The sequence below is a fragment of the Elaeis guineensis genome, chromosome 15 (genome assembly GCF_000442705.2).
Source record: "Elaeis guineensis isolate ETL-2024a chromosome 15, EG11, whole genome shotgun sequence".
Taxonomy (NCBI): domain Eukaryota; kingdom Viridiplantae; phylum Streptophyta; class Magnoliopsida; order Arecales; family Arecaceae; genus Elaeis; species Elaeis guineensis.
In genome coordinates, this window is record NC_026007.2 from 67,494,554 (window position 1) to 67,508,621 (window position 14,068).

At 35.9% G+C, this 14,068-nt stretch overlaps 1 long non-coding RNA gene across 1 annotated transcript; it reads right to left on the reverse strand.

Moving 5' to 3' along the window:
• Window positions 1-1,975: 1,975 nt before the first annotated feature.
• Window positions 1,976-10,083, reverse strand: LOC105058361 (laccase-14). The gene is made up of 11 exons (XR_012137232.1): window positions 9,778-10,083; window positions 9,629-9,669; window positions 8,765-9,076; window positions 7,788-8,092; window positions 7,397-7,687; window positions 6,342-6,526; window positions 5,729-5,880; window positions 4,730-4,980; window positions 4,394-4,532; window positions 3,315-4,303; window positions 1,976-2,436 (listed from the first exon to the last, which is right to left on the reverse strand). It is a non-coding gene; the product is annotated as a laccase-14 (long non-coding RNA).
• Window positions 10,084-14,068: the final 3,985 nt, after the last annotated feature.

The window sequence follows — 14,068 nt, forward strand, 5'->3', positions numbered from 1 at the left end:
TTTAAAATAATTAAAAAAAAAATATTATATCCTATCTGCCGTTTGGGATCGTACCGATAATAATATTTTTTGTACAAAAATTTTGTATAAAGTTCTTTGTTCATCTATTGATGATAATGGAAACATTTGTAGGTTTACTATTAAAATTTATTATTTAATATATAATAAAATTTGATTATTAAAATTTTTTATTTGTTATAATTTATGATATTGCTATACTGTATTATAACAACGGTTGAAAAAGATGAAAAAAATCAATCCTGCGTTATCATCTTTTTGTTTTTTTTGAGTGAACCATGTTATCACGTAGATTACGTGTTGGTTTGCAAACGAATTCTAAGTTGGCAGAAATTTAAGCAGTAACTGTTAACATTATTAATGATCTCTTGGGATACAAAAACTAATTTTTTTTGCCATTTCAAGGGCTTTAACGACAAACAAATTCTAAAGAAGGTCACCAGATGGCTTCATTTGTTAAGTCATCCTATTACTTCTTAAATGATTTTATCAGCCCATATTCGTTGGGCCCCAACGTTAGGGTCATCCTCATTATTTCAGTAGATGGTGGTGCACAATTGAAATATTTGGAGACAGTCAAAAAAAAAAAATCAATAAATGGAAATAAAAACTTTTTTTTTACATATATATTCTTTTAAATATACTAACTTGACCCTTAAAGTGCTCTGGTCTTAATCATCCATGCATAGATCTCAAAATATTTTATTTGTGATCTATTTGTTTGCATACATCTTAAAGCATTTTATTTATGATCCATTCGCTGCATAGATCTCAAAGCACTTCGTGCTATATCATCCATTTGTCCATGTAATTTCAAAACACTTGATTGTCTACCATCCATCTACTTTCATTAGTATTTCTGTGCCAATCTTAAAGCAATCCATCCTCTATCATCTATTTGCCTACATAGTTTCAAAATACTTTATCATATGTCATTTATCTAACTGTATAGATTCAGAGCACTATATCCTCTATCATTTTTCATTTATATGATATCGAGTCTCCATCCTTTATTATCCATCCACTTGTACAAATGTTAAAGCAATATGTCCTCCATCATCCATCTATCTACATATATCTCAAAACACTCCAGCATCTATCCTCCTACAAAATATTTAAGCATGATGTCTTCTATCATTTATTTGTATACATATATGTCAAACTCTCTATTTACCGTCATTTCTATGCTTTCATTTTCTGCATAATTTTTTTTTTTACAAAATTCTTTATTCCTCATATCAATATCGGCATCGATGATGTTAATATTAATGACAAGAGTATCTACTTAGTCATTATTAAAATTCATTATTCAATATATAATAGAAATTTAGCTATTAGAATCTTTTACTTATTATAATTTATTGCATTGTTGTATTGCGTTACAAAAGTAGTTGGAAAAGAAGAAAAAAATTACTTCCTGCATGATCACGCCAATTACATGCTGGTTTGGATACTAGTTCTAAATTGGTAGAAATTTAATTAGTGACTGTTTGGATACAAAGACTCAATCTCCTTTGTCATTTCAAGGGCTTTAATGATGAACAAATCAAACGATGGTCATCGAACAGAGTCATTTGTTAAATCATTCTATTACTTCTTTAATCATGACAGTGTTGTCAGCCAATATAAAGATACTCATGTAGCAAGCTTTGAAAGCAAACTGCACATTGAAAACTTTTCTCTGTTTTTTTTTTTAACAATTTATCAGAATTTTTTCATCACATTCTTCTTGATTCCAATTCTGGATTGTGAAGTTAGGGGCCCAATTTACATCTCTATTAGATGTTTCTTGAGCAGCAATGGATGCTTTAAAGCAACTTTCTCTTTCCTCAAAACATCGATGATCTTTGTTCATTCCAAACCTCACCCTTCAGTTTCATAGACTTGCTTCAAAACTTGTCTTCCATAAATTTTCATAATAAAAGAATGTACAAGAAAATAAAACTTTTTTTTCTGATTGAAAGAAAGGCATATGCCACCCAAATTTTTATTGAGAACCAAGTAAAACAATATTTACATAAATGTATTGGGAGATGCAAGAACTTGTGAAGGAGTATCTGAGGATAAAACAGGAAAATGGCTATTGTTTGGACAGTGCGTGTGTGTATATATATGTAGATAGATATATATAGATATATAGATATGGATATAGATATATATAAACAGCAGCATGGAAGATCAAGAAAAGCAACTGAGAACAACTAATTGTGGCTAATCACTTAGCTAATGATCCTCTAAACTAAAGAAGCAGTCTTCAACCAAATTCTTCAGAAAAGGATGCTACATTTCAGCAAGCAGGCATGTGTTGAGGTGGAGAAAGAGCCCTATGGGACTTCCCTGTACCATTCTTTACTATAAACACCATGCTCATGCCTACACTCTGGTGATGCTCAAAGTGACAATGCAGAAGCCAAACACCTGCCATTGATGCAGAAAAGCAATTCGGGAAACAAGTATTGTAACTCAAGGACCCATTAGCACTATTACAAGTGCTTGTAAATTTCTAGCTTTAAGCAATCAAACTATGATTTTAAAACATATAAGCATGAAATTAAACTCCTTAATTTGTAGAATCAGAAAATCTCGTCTCTATCATGCCTTTTTTAAGAAGACCTCCTTTGAAAAAAATTGAATATTTTGATTTTTTTTTGAAATTTAAGAAAAGCAATAAAAACAATTATAATGTACTGATGTTTGCTGGGAAATTTCGAGAATGTCAGCGATCCAGCATTTCTAATATTTATCATTTGCCTAACGGATCAATAGGGTATTAAGACATACATTGTGCATATTATGCGAAAAATCTCTCCAGAAAGCTACATCCCCTAATTACAGTTTTCTAGATTAAAAAAAGGAAAAAGAATTTTTGGATGGAATAGTGCTAAATACAAGAAATTTTTTTAAAAAAATCAGCCACTTCAACAATTTGTTCAAAATATGTAGACTTCCAGGGCACGTAGGCACCTGGTGTTCAATACAGACATGCATGCACGCACGCTCGCAAGCGCGCGCGTGCGCACACACACACACATACATACATACATACATATATCTATGTATGCATGCATGTATGTGTGTATATAAAATTTTTGGACTTCTCTACTGCATGTCATATCTCCTCCTAAACAACCCTATTTCCGAAAATTATGAATTTTTAACAGAAAACAAAGAGATGAACTCTAAATGCAGCCATTTCTAAAGGAATCAGTCTATTAATAACTCAAGCAAACAAACGAAAGTAAATTTCTTGAACTAGCTGCTAGTTGCCCGAAGAAAAGGTAACCACCAAAACTTACCAGGATTGTTAGCCCTGAATCTGATGGCAGTCCATCCATTCTTTGGAACTGCGACAGTGGACATGTGAGGTGGATTGTTAAGGTTGTAATGAAGAGGGTCCTTCTTGGGGTCAAAATTCCCAAACCCCCATCCAACGACATAAAATCTATGTCCATGAAGGTGCATTGGATGACTCTCACCAGATACTACACTAGTCCCTTGGAAAACAATCTCCACAAGCGTATTATACTCCAACACCTTCACCTTGGTGCCCATCTCTGGCTCCCATAGCCTCCTGTTCATCATGTTCATGCCAGTGTAGTTGAACTTTAGTGGTGGCTCTCCTGGAAAATCTTCATCATAAACACCATGAAGCCCATAATAGTAAGCTTGGAGCACATCTACCTCGGGCTTCACAAAGCTTATGTTGTTGATACTGGCCTTGTTCATCATGCCCATCTCTCCTTTACACTTGTTAGCACCACAATTAATCAAGTTTTCCGAGAGAGTGAAGAAGAGATGCTCCTTAACATCCCTGAGATAGGAATCCAGATTTTTTCCATGATTAGCCAGATGACTTGTGAAATTATTGGCTGCATGCGAATCATTATAAGCAGGGAGGGATGGTAACATAGGGGATGATGGAGGAGAGCAACACGAGCCAGTATAATGAAGGACAGCTGTGGTCACAGTTTGGTCAGCCATAGGTCCCATAGAACTCATGGAGTCCATAGCCATCATGTGTCCCATAGACCCCATTCCGTTGTCAAAAGCACTGGCAGCCATGACATAGTAGCCAGGAGATTGGTTGGCTTCTATTAAGACATCCATGGTCTGGCCAGGAGAGATCATTATATAGTCGGTTGCCAGGGCCTTAGTGTAGCTTCCATCAATCCCAACCAATGTCATTCGATGCTTAGCAATGGAGAAGAAGAGCTGCTCATCCATGGCCGCATTGACGATCTGAAGAAGATAAGTTCTACCTTGTTCCACCGACATCTTGAGGTTTCTGTCATGGGTAATTTGATTGAAAATAGTTTGGACGTGTCAGAATTTAGTTTTGTCTGTATAAACTAAGATCAAGTTGGTTTTCTCTAGCAATCTAGTACCTGCCTTGGAGCATGGATAGAGATAACCAGGTTGTCCATTTATAGTATAAGCATCAGAGTGCACAGGATCTCCACCCATTTCAACTGCCTCTTTGTACACCTCCATCACATCTCTATTCCACCACTCTCCTACAAAAGAGAGCACAGAATAACATTTGATACCAACTCTGATTAAAATGTGTTCAAGAATATATCTTGAAAACTAAAGTATGCTGATTCAAGTTAATTAAGATACTACATAATTAGCAATCGAACTGGAGCAAATTAGCCCTAGCTAAAAGAAAATTAGATATGATCTTAGGTTCTTCAGAGGGGGAGGACTCTACCGAGTACTATTGGCTTGTAACCGTGAGGTATCGGGAATGGATACTGGGATTTTGAAAATAGACGTGGAGACACGATGATAGCGCCATGAACTGTGGCCCGTGCAGCATGGTCGTGTGCGTGCCACCAAAAGGTTCCTTGTTCTTTGCTTAGCATAAACCGGTACGTTTGGTTATGGCCTCTCTGGATGGGGCACTGAGTAATGTATGAGGCACCATCTGCCCATGGGTTGCCCTGCAGTATTACTCCATGCCTGAAATTTTGTCAGAGTCCATCAGTAGCTCTCCCCGTGAAACAATACAAAACCACTTGTTTCAATTCTATGAAGTGCAGTGAGATTAGACTCGCCGGTGGTGGATCAGGTGATTGTGTCGATTGTTGCAGCAGTGTTGGTAGTGGTACTGATGATGGTGGTGGTGGTGACGTTGACGGTGGTAGTGGTAAGGTGGTGGTGGTGGTGATGGTGGTGGTTGTCTTCTAGTGCTGCTGATGGTGGGTCATGGTGATGTTGCTCATCCGAATTGTGAGGGTCGGAGAGATGGTGTTAGTGATGGTGGAGCTGATGATTATGGTGGGAGTGGTGATGAGGGGAGTAAGGATAGAAGGAATAATGGACTTTTTTTTTTTTGTAATTTTTCTATAAAGGATTATTCTTTGATGATGGATATTGTATATTATTTTATTCGGACAGCTAGTTCTTAAGACAGATTTTTTTCTTCAAAATATGCTGTAAATATCCAAACACTTTGTTTTATCAAATATAGAGTAATTTTTTCCTAGGACTAGTTGTTGTGCATCACCTAATTACCAGAGAATGTTCATTCTCTAGAAGTTTTTCCGGAGTACCCAAATATGGTCTCAATGCTTTTCTTTGTTTTCTCAGCAAAAACTAAAATTAAATGATGGAATGGTATGAATATTCCAATGCAAAAACACATCAAAGGTTTTGCACAAGATACTTAATGGAGAATAGAGAGAAAGAGGGAGAGATAAAAAGTGACCAGTGGATAGTTATATTGTGCCTAGCCTTGTTATGGACATTGACCACCATGGTGTCTCCTCTGCGGGCACGTAGAGTTGGCCCAGGGAATTGCCCATTTACAGTCAGGATGCTTTTTGTTCTACAGAGCCGAGTGTATGGTGACAAGTCAACCTGCAATCAATGAGTTAGAAGAGATGTATATATATATTTTTAGTAAACACAATATACAATCTCCAATGTGTAGGAAAAAAAAAATCGTCATTATCATGACACAATTCCTTTCTTGCCTACATAAAATTATGAATAAAGATATATTTAGTATGTGAATGCTTCAGTTTCTTAATATCCTAATGATGTTGCAACAACATAGCGACTGAATCTTGAGCTATCTTTTGGACATATCAAACACCATATAAAGACAAGAGGAAAACCACATTTTTTAGTTTGTTCCTACACAATGGAAATTGAGATGTCACGATCAATTATGATCCAACAATATTTAAATTTTCTTTTATATTCACATTAACTTCTAGATGTGTTATAGGTTTCTCTGACACTTTCAAATTCCTTTCCAATGCTGCTAAAATATTATTTATCATTGCAACAAAGATGATTAGATAGGGAACGCTCACAATAAAATCATGATAGCGCATCTTGGACTTATGGTTATTCGAATTAACTCCAAAAGGTGAGAAAGAGAGCATCAGTGATAACAGTAATGATGTCCAGACTGTGGCTTTCCTCGTCGCCATTTCCACTTCAAATAGGCTGTTTCACCTCCTTCTTGATTACCTTCCAAAATTCCCTTCAAATTAGCCTGGTGAGTGAAATTGGTAGTTAATTAACAAATCTTTTATGAATAAAAAAAACTGGAATTGGATTTATAAAGTACATAGAAGACAAGCCAGAAATTCTGTCTCCACCATTCATAAGTAGTGAGAACTCTATTACTAGTCCTGTTCTTATTAAGTCCATCCACTTAGTCCTGTTTTTTTCTGGGGGAGGAAAAAAAAGAAAAGGAGACCAACTAAAACTAAAAGTGTATTCATTAAATTATAAATATGATACAAAAATAGACATTAATTAGATAGAATATTTAGGGCCTGTTTGAATGACTGGATTAAAAATCTCATAAGAATCGTGGATTTGTGCCAATACAATCACTTAAATAAGGTTGTTGTACTGCTGGTTGTATTTGTAAAGATATCTTCATTTAGGTGGTTGTATTTATCCAAACCCAAGATTTTTATGGGATTTTGGGCTCTGTCATCCAAACAGGTCCCTAATAATCAATGCTTCCTTTGATGTACACAAAACACGCCAAGAACAAGATAATATTAGAGTCCAACTCATAAAGATGCACTTGAGACTGAGTGATAGCATTGATGGCTGTGATCCCCAAATCTGTTGAAAAATTATATACAAAATTTGATAAAGTCTCCTAATTTTGGGAGGTGCATTTCTCGATTATTTCTCTTCCGTAGATCAAGAGAGAAAGAAATTGATAACGTGCAGATGCATGGATAGAAAGAAAATTGAAAGTCTGGGTTTAATATCAGAATAGTAAAATTAAATAACCAGATACTTATTAATGCCTTTTTAGCACTTCCAAAGCATGAAACAGATGCAATATTGCAATCTCCTATGGAAAAATATTGCCATTGATGCAAGTGCTTGAAGTGTTTACCTTCGCATATGATGGAACTTAAAATCCAAGCTCCTCCTCCTTCTTGGAAGGCTTCTTAAGGGCTTATAAGCCGATTGAGCCTATGAGGAGATACAAGACTGTTGTGGGAGAGTGACAGAAAAGATAAGGGAGTTTCATCTTGTAGGCTCTCTAAAGAAAGCAAGGTGGGCATGAGAAACTCTGCTTTAGTCTGATCTCCAACTTAACAAACTTAGTCAGAGACATAAAAATCCTTATCGCACGGTGACACGTGGCAGAGACAACAGTAAAGATTTCACAGGTAGGCGTTACCTAAAAAATTAAAAATACAAAATTATAAAGGTTATAACTTTAAGAAAAGATATAAAATATTGTAACCGAAGAAGGAAAGGGGAAGAAGAATAAATGAGACCTGCAGCTTAAGGAGGCCTAGAGCGCTTCATTCCATTCGCTTCCCTTTTTCCTCGCTCATCTTCTTCGTGTGAGCACCAAAAAGCCAAACAAGACCAATATTCCCAAAGAGAGGAACCTTCTACTAATTAAGATCACGCGAGCCCACCGGGATTTGCTTCTATCCTCCGTTTGTTTTGGTGGGCGAATATCTTTCTCTTCGAGCCAATGAGGCGTGAGATATGAGGAAACGCCGGATCGGGACCGGGAAGAAGATAAGGAATCAAAGCGCTTTGAAGTGGCGAAAGTTGCACCCATTAAAATTCTCTGCAGCCCAAAATGAGGACAGTCAAATAGGCCTGATCAAATCATGAACCATGATGTCAGGCCACCGAAAGAAGCTCGCATTATGATAGCAGAGACATACGACCGAATGGGTTTAGATTTTAGAAAGCAAGAAGTCGTTAATTGGAGTCCTCAAGAAGTTAACTTTCTGTCAGATTCTCGAATAAAAAACTATAAGGATGGATGATGCACTTCTAGCTTATCTAGCACGGATGCATTTAAGAAAGTGGGGGCAACATTTTCTCTAGTGGATCAGCACCATCTTTGACAATAAGCAGAGTGGTCAAGACCCAATAAGATGGTGCTCTAAGTGGCAATGCAGGAAATTGAAGTATAATGGTGGCTTGCAAGGAACATCATCCTCGATAACCCCATTAGTGCTGGTATAATAAGTTTGGAGTATATCGATCGAGGGGATATCAAAACATATGTTGTTTAATGTTGTCGATGAAATTGTTTCGCTAATAGTGTTGGGGACATTGGTAGGTTGGTCTTCATTGGTTATGCTTCATATTTTCATTAGTTTTGAAGATGGTTTCAGCCTCAGTGTAGCAATAGAAGGGAAGAAAAATATTATCACTTCAGTAAAAATAGAGCCTATGACCAGTTCATGTTAGAGATTAGAAGTGATTAGAAGTCTGCTAAAATCATTACCAGGAAATCCTTGATCTTTGATCAAATTTTGCCAAAGTAGGGAGTTCCTTCTGATGACACAACAAACTTGACCAGCCATTAAGGAGGTCAGGGCCAAACCAAGCTGTAGAGCCAATAAGGACGAATTTATCAAGAGAGATCCATAGATTTTTTCTTTCCAGAATGCCCAAGTAATTGCAGCTATCATCATGATGACGATGATTGAAGGAGTGTCCTTCACAAAGGATTTCAATCTCTAGCCTGAACAGAGATTACTAAATTTGTTTGGAGGTTGTTGAACACCCAATTGCTTGCAGATCGCATTCCAGATATCTGAAGAAAATGAACAATTAATGAACGCATGATCCACAGATTCTATATAAGAGAATACAACCGCCTAGATATTTTCCATCTTTCTGCTTAAATTATCTCTGGTGCATGGTTTTTAACATCAATAGACCGCTTATTACATTCCGTATTAAAAACTACTAGATGACCACTTCAACATACGACGCAACCAAAATTCAGATATGAGATACTCTCCACCAAATATCTAAAACATAGATTATTATTTAACAGATAAACACTGCAGTAGGAAGGCTTCGCACTAGGTTATATCCTGGCAAAAGAAACAACTAGAGACCGCAGTAGAAGATCAGGAGGAAGCAGCAATTGACATGACCTATGCTTCTATCTCAATTATGCTGTGGAGGAGGTGATTTGTTTGGTGCTGGGGGGTTTGGGCCACACAGCGCTGCTACTTGGATCCCTCTATCCTGAGCATCCATCAGCCACCAAACTTAAGACAAAATACCACTAAAAAAGTTTGACAAATTAAAGTATTCTAAATTATTATTATTATTTCTTCTGTAGAAAAGAAATCACCTGCACTGTTCTCAACTTGGCTTTACCTCTATCTTCAGAGCCTAAAGATTTAGGAATATATCAAATTAGATGACAAGATATAAAGCTCTATTATAAATAAGATGAAAGAAACGTTTCCTATTTTTACATTCATTTGTTATACTACCTACCTTTATCTTGATGCTTGCCATTGTTGCCACATTTGATGCCTTCAACCATGGGGAAGAAGCCGTTCTTCATCTGCTGGGTGAGCTCAGCCATGAAGGAAATGATCTCTAATCTCTGTTAAATGGACGGAAGAAAACGCTTCTCTCCTGTCCAAAAGGTAGTTTTCTAATAGAGGATTTAAGGACAAAAGACCTTGATTCAAGTGAACACCATCTGCACTGGTTATTGTTTTCAACAAGCAGCATGGAAGACCATTATTTCGAAGCTCTGACTTTGAGGATGCCAATCAAAAGAGTTTGTCTGCTTGTTGTGGGAATCTTTTAGAAAAAGGAAGGTTCTTTTTTTATGGGAAAGGACGGAAGCAAAATGCTTCCCCCCGCTTTATTCATAGAAAAAAGGAAGGTTCTCAGACTTTCGCCCAGGGAAGGAAATATTAGGTGTTTTTTATCTAAATAATATTTAAAAAAAATTATAAAATTAATATATTTTTTAATTTATTTATAGAAATAATGTAAAATTATAAAACACGATTTAAATCATATTTTTTGATAAAAAATATTATTTAAAATAACATTTATTCGCTCCACTCATCTCCTCCTCCGTCCTCGTGGAATCAAAAAAAAAAAATCCCCATGGAATCAGAAGGCCAAAAAAAAAAAAAAAATCGGCATCAGAAAATACCATTCCAGATGTCATTTTCAAAAGCATCATTTTAGACATCTTCTTTGAAAGTGCCATAATAAATGACGTTTTCTTCTTGTACCATATAAAATAATTTATGAAAATAATGTCTTCAAAGCAGAGCTATCTAACCCATCCTCACGCCATGTAGGAGGGATAGAGCAACTTTAGGCACCACCTAACCCACCTTCACGCCATGTGGGAGTGCTAAATCGGCCAGTAAAATCGTGGCTATACTAAAATCCTGTAGCAGTTTTTGATTTATGGTATAAATATATCTTCTTGGTATGAAAGAATGATGTTGAATGGTAAATGATGTTGAATGGTTAAATGCTGTATATACCATAAAGCATAACATCTGATCACTTGAAATTAAACTAATCTATGATAAAAGTAATAATTAATAATATAAAATAGAATAAAAATATCAAGTGTATAAAAAAGAATACAATAAAAGTCCCAGAAATACTAAGTATAAATCTAAAAAATACTAAGTCCCACAAGGACGTCGTGGTCGTCGTAGTTGCTTGGTCCTTCTCAGTGGCTGCTCCTGCTCCTGTATCTGCTGTGATGGCTCCTCCCCCATATCATCATGCTGCTCAGGAATAATTGGTACTATCGGAGCATTAGCGGACTGAGTGACCCCCTCAACCCCCTCATCTGGATATAAAGATGGGCCTGAAAAGAAAGTATCGTATTCATGTGGCCAACTAGGACCCGATGATGTCATCTGGGCATGTAGGAAGAAAAAGGCCATGCCATCTGTGGATCAAAAGGTGGTGGTATCTGTGCAGTATGTAGTGATGACATCTGCGAAATATGCGATGATGATATATGTGAACATATGATGATGACGTATATATCATATCTGACGCATCGGCTGCTCCATTCCAAGGCGCATAGCTATCTGGGTCAATGTCAATTTCCACCAATATTTTCGAACATGATCTCTCCATCTCACGCAGTATCTGGATCCACTCGTCCTCATCAGTCGTAGATAAAGCACAACGAAAATCGAACATAAGATCTGACATAGAATCAATCTATATAATAAAAATAAAATTAGTAATATACTGTAAAATATAAAACAAAGATATAACAGAACTACATAAAATATTTTACAATCTTAATTATTAAAAATAAAAATATTGATATAAAATATAATTTTCGTGGTCTTACCAAAAGACGTACAACAGAACTCTCACCTTCGTATCCTGAAATTGTATATCGAGGCTGTCTAATGACTCACACTGTAATGCTAAAAAATCAAGCCATGTAGTCCTCGGTATATGGACAGCCTTTCAAAATATGATCATCATGAACTATGTGATCTTAGTGTGCATTCCAAATGGTAATATACTCTACATGTCTAATACACTAGCCAATACGAGCTCTCCTCGTCGATCAATACGATGAAGTCTCTGACTGGTATCACACTACTCTGGGATACTCTAAATCTGACCAAACTGCCATAGCACATGATCGAAAAGATGCCACTTCACATCAAAACAAATAAGTAGCACCCTAGCAGTCCATATGTCATGTCCAACATACACATCTGCGATAATATAGCTAATATCTCACTGTATATGGTTCCACAAAAACTGATAGAGTTAAAATAAAAAATAAATTAGTAAGCTAAATTTTTAATAGATTATGAATACTGTAAAATGATATTTATAAATAAATCAAATTTATCCGTTTATGTGTATCAACTAATGTATCCAGCTGGCACCTATAAATTTATGTCACTCTCGTCGATACGTGGTGAACGTTGAATGCAACATTCCATCTGCTTGACAGTGTATTCATATTAAATAAATTTTATCGAATTTAAAACAGTACTAAATTTCAAGTAAATGAAGCAATATTTTTATATCTATATCCCAACAATCTGTCTAGTCTGAATGAGACATCAGGGTCATACTACTCTGGTGGCATCTCGAGCAATTGTCGTCGTAATAGACTGATAGTTGGTATCCTCTCTCATGCCCAAATCTGTAAATTTTAAAAAAATCATACATGATATACCCAATCAGAGCTACAAAAAATATTAAAAATATAAATTTTTAATTCACATACCTATAATAATACAAGATAACCACCAATCTCACTCTGATCAGCATAAAAATCCCAGCACATAGTTCTGTACAGACAAATTAGTACTGCACTGCCCCAATTGTGCCTACGAGCGAATTCTAAATCCTCCAATAATGGTAAAAACATCAACTTCATCTTATTTGATGAAATATCAGGTAATAGAACACCACCTAGCAACCGCAGCACCTGGCTCCTGACATACTATGCACCATCTCATCTGGTGCATCATCCTCAATGTGAAAATATGATAACGATCATCCAAATATCTATCCTCAGTCGTGAATGATCGAAAAACTGAGCCTCAGACTCAAACCCCAGCAATCGTAAGCACAAAGCTTGCCACTCTGGAATGATAAACGTGGGATCAACTCCGGTAACTGGATCACCATCAACTGAAAGTTCGATAAGGATGCTAACATCCTGTAACATGATGGTCGCCTCATCGAATGGAAGATGAAATGTGTGTGTCTCTGAATGCCATCTCTCAAGCAAGACAGTAATATGACCATCGTCCATCTGTATGCGACTAATCCAATACACTCTATAGAATTTCAGATATAGTAAATAATCCAGCACTCTAGGTGGGATGTGTTCTATCCTCCAAAAGTCAGTATCGGATCGTCGTAGTCGAAGGTGTCTGGGCTCCTACAATAAGATATAATAATTAGATAACGTATACAACTTTATAAAATATTTTTTTATAAAAAATATAAGTAGTAAGAGTAGGTTTGGAATGCTTACACCGTCATCTAAAATAGTCTGTGATCGATGGTGCTCCTGCAATGTAAGAATACTCCTGTCTCGAGGGCTTGGATACTGTGGATTGTAAGCCATAACACGCTAATGTATCTAAAATAATGATATATATCCCAAGTGTATTAGAGCATGAGAAATATAATTTTTAATATAAAAAAATGATGATGTCACTAATTCATTACTAGTAAATATCTGGTAGTACAATATTGTCACATAATACAACTTAAACACATAATACATTTCATCTCTGGATATAAAACAACATTGAAAATACAATCCACAAAAATACATAAAATAATATTGAAAATAAATCTTCGAAGCCTTTAAATTCTTTCACTGCTTGAAGTTAAAGTGTGTTAAAGTATCATAAGACAGCGGCGGTGATCATGATCCTGTTCCTTATAAATGCTATAGTGATTCTTACTTCTTATTTGCCTATCATTCATCTCATTTTGCAGTCTTGTTGACTTTGGTCGGTCTTTCTATTTGGGTCTCAAATGATGATGATCAAGAATATATTTAAACATACTGTATACATCAAATAATCTTCATGTGGTAATGGATTAAACTCGCCGCTCCAAGTATTCATTATACTATAATTGTATATGCATCACCCATAAATCTACTAAAATGTACAGTAATTTCTTGGTACACAGCTAAAACGTGTGAACATGGATATTTGTACATGCTCCACTTTCTACAAGAATATTTTCTTTCAGTTAAAGTAACAGTATGAAAATTTTTCTACCATATAAT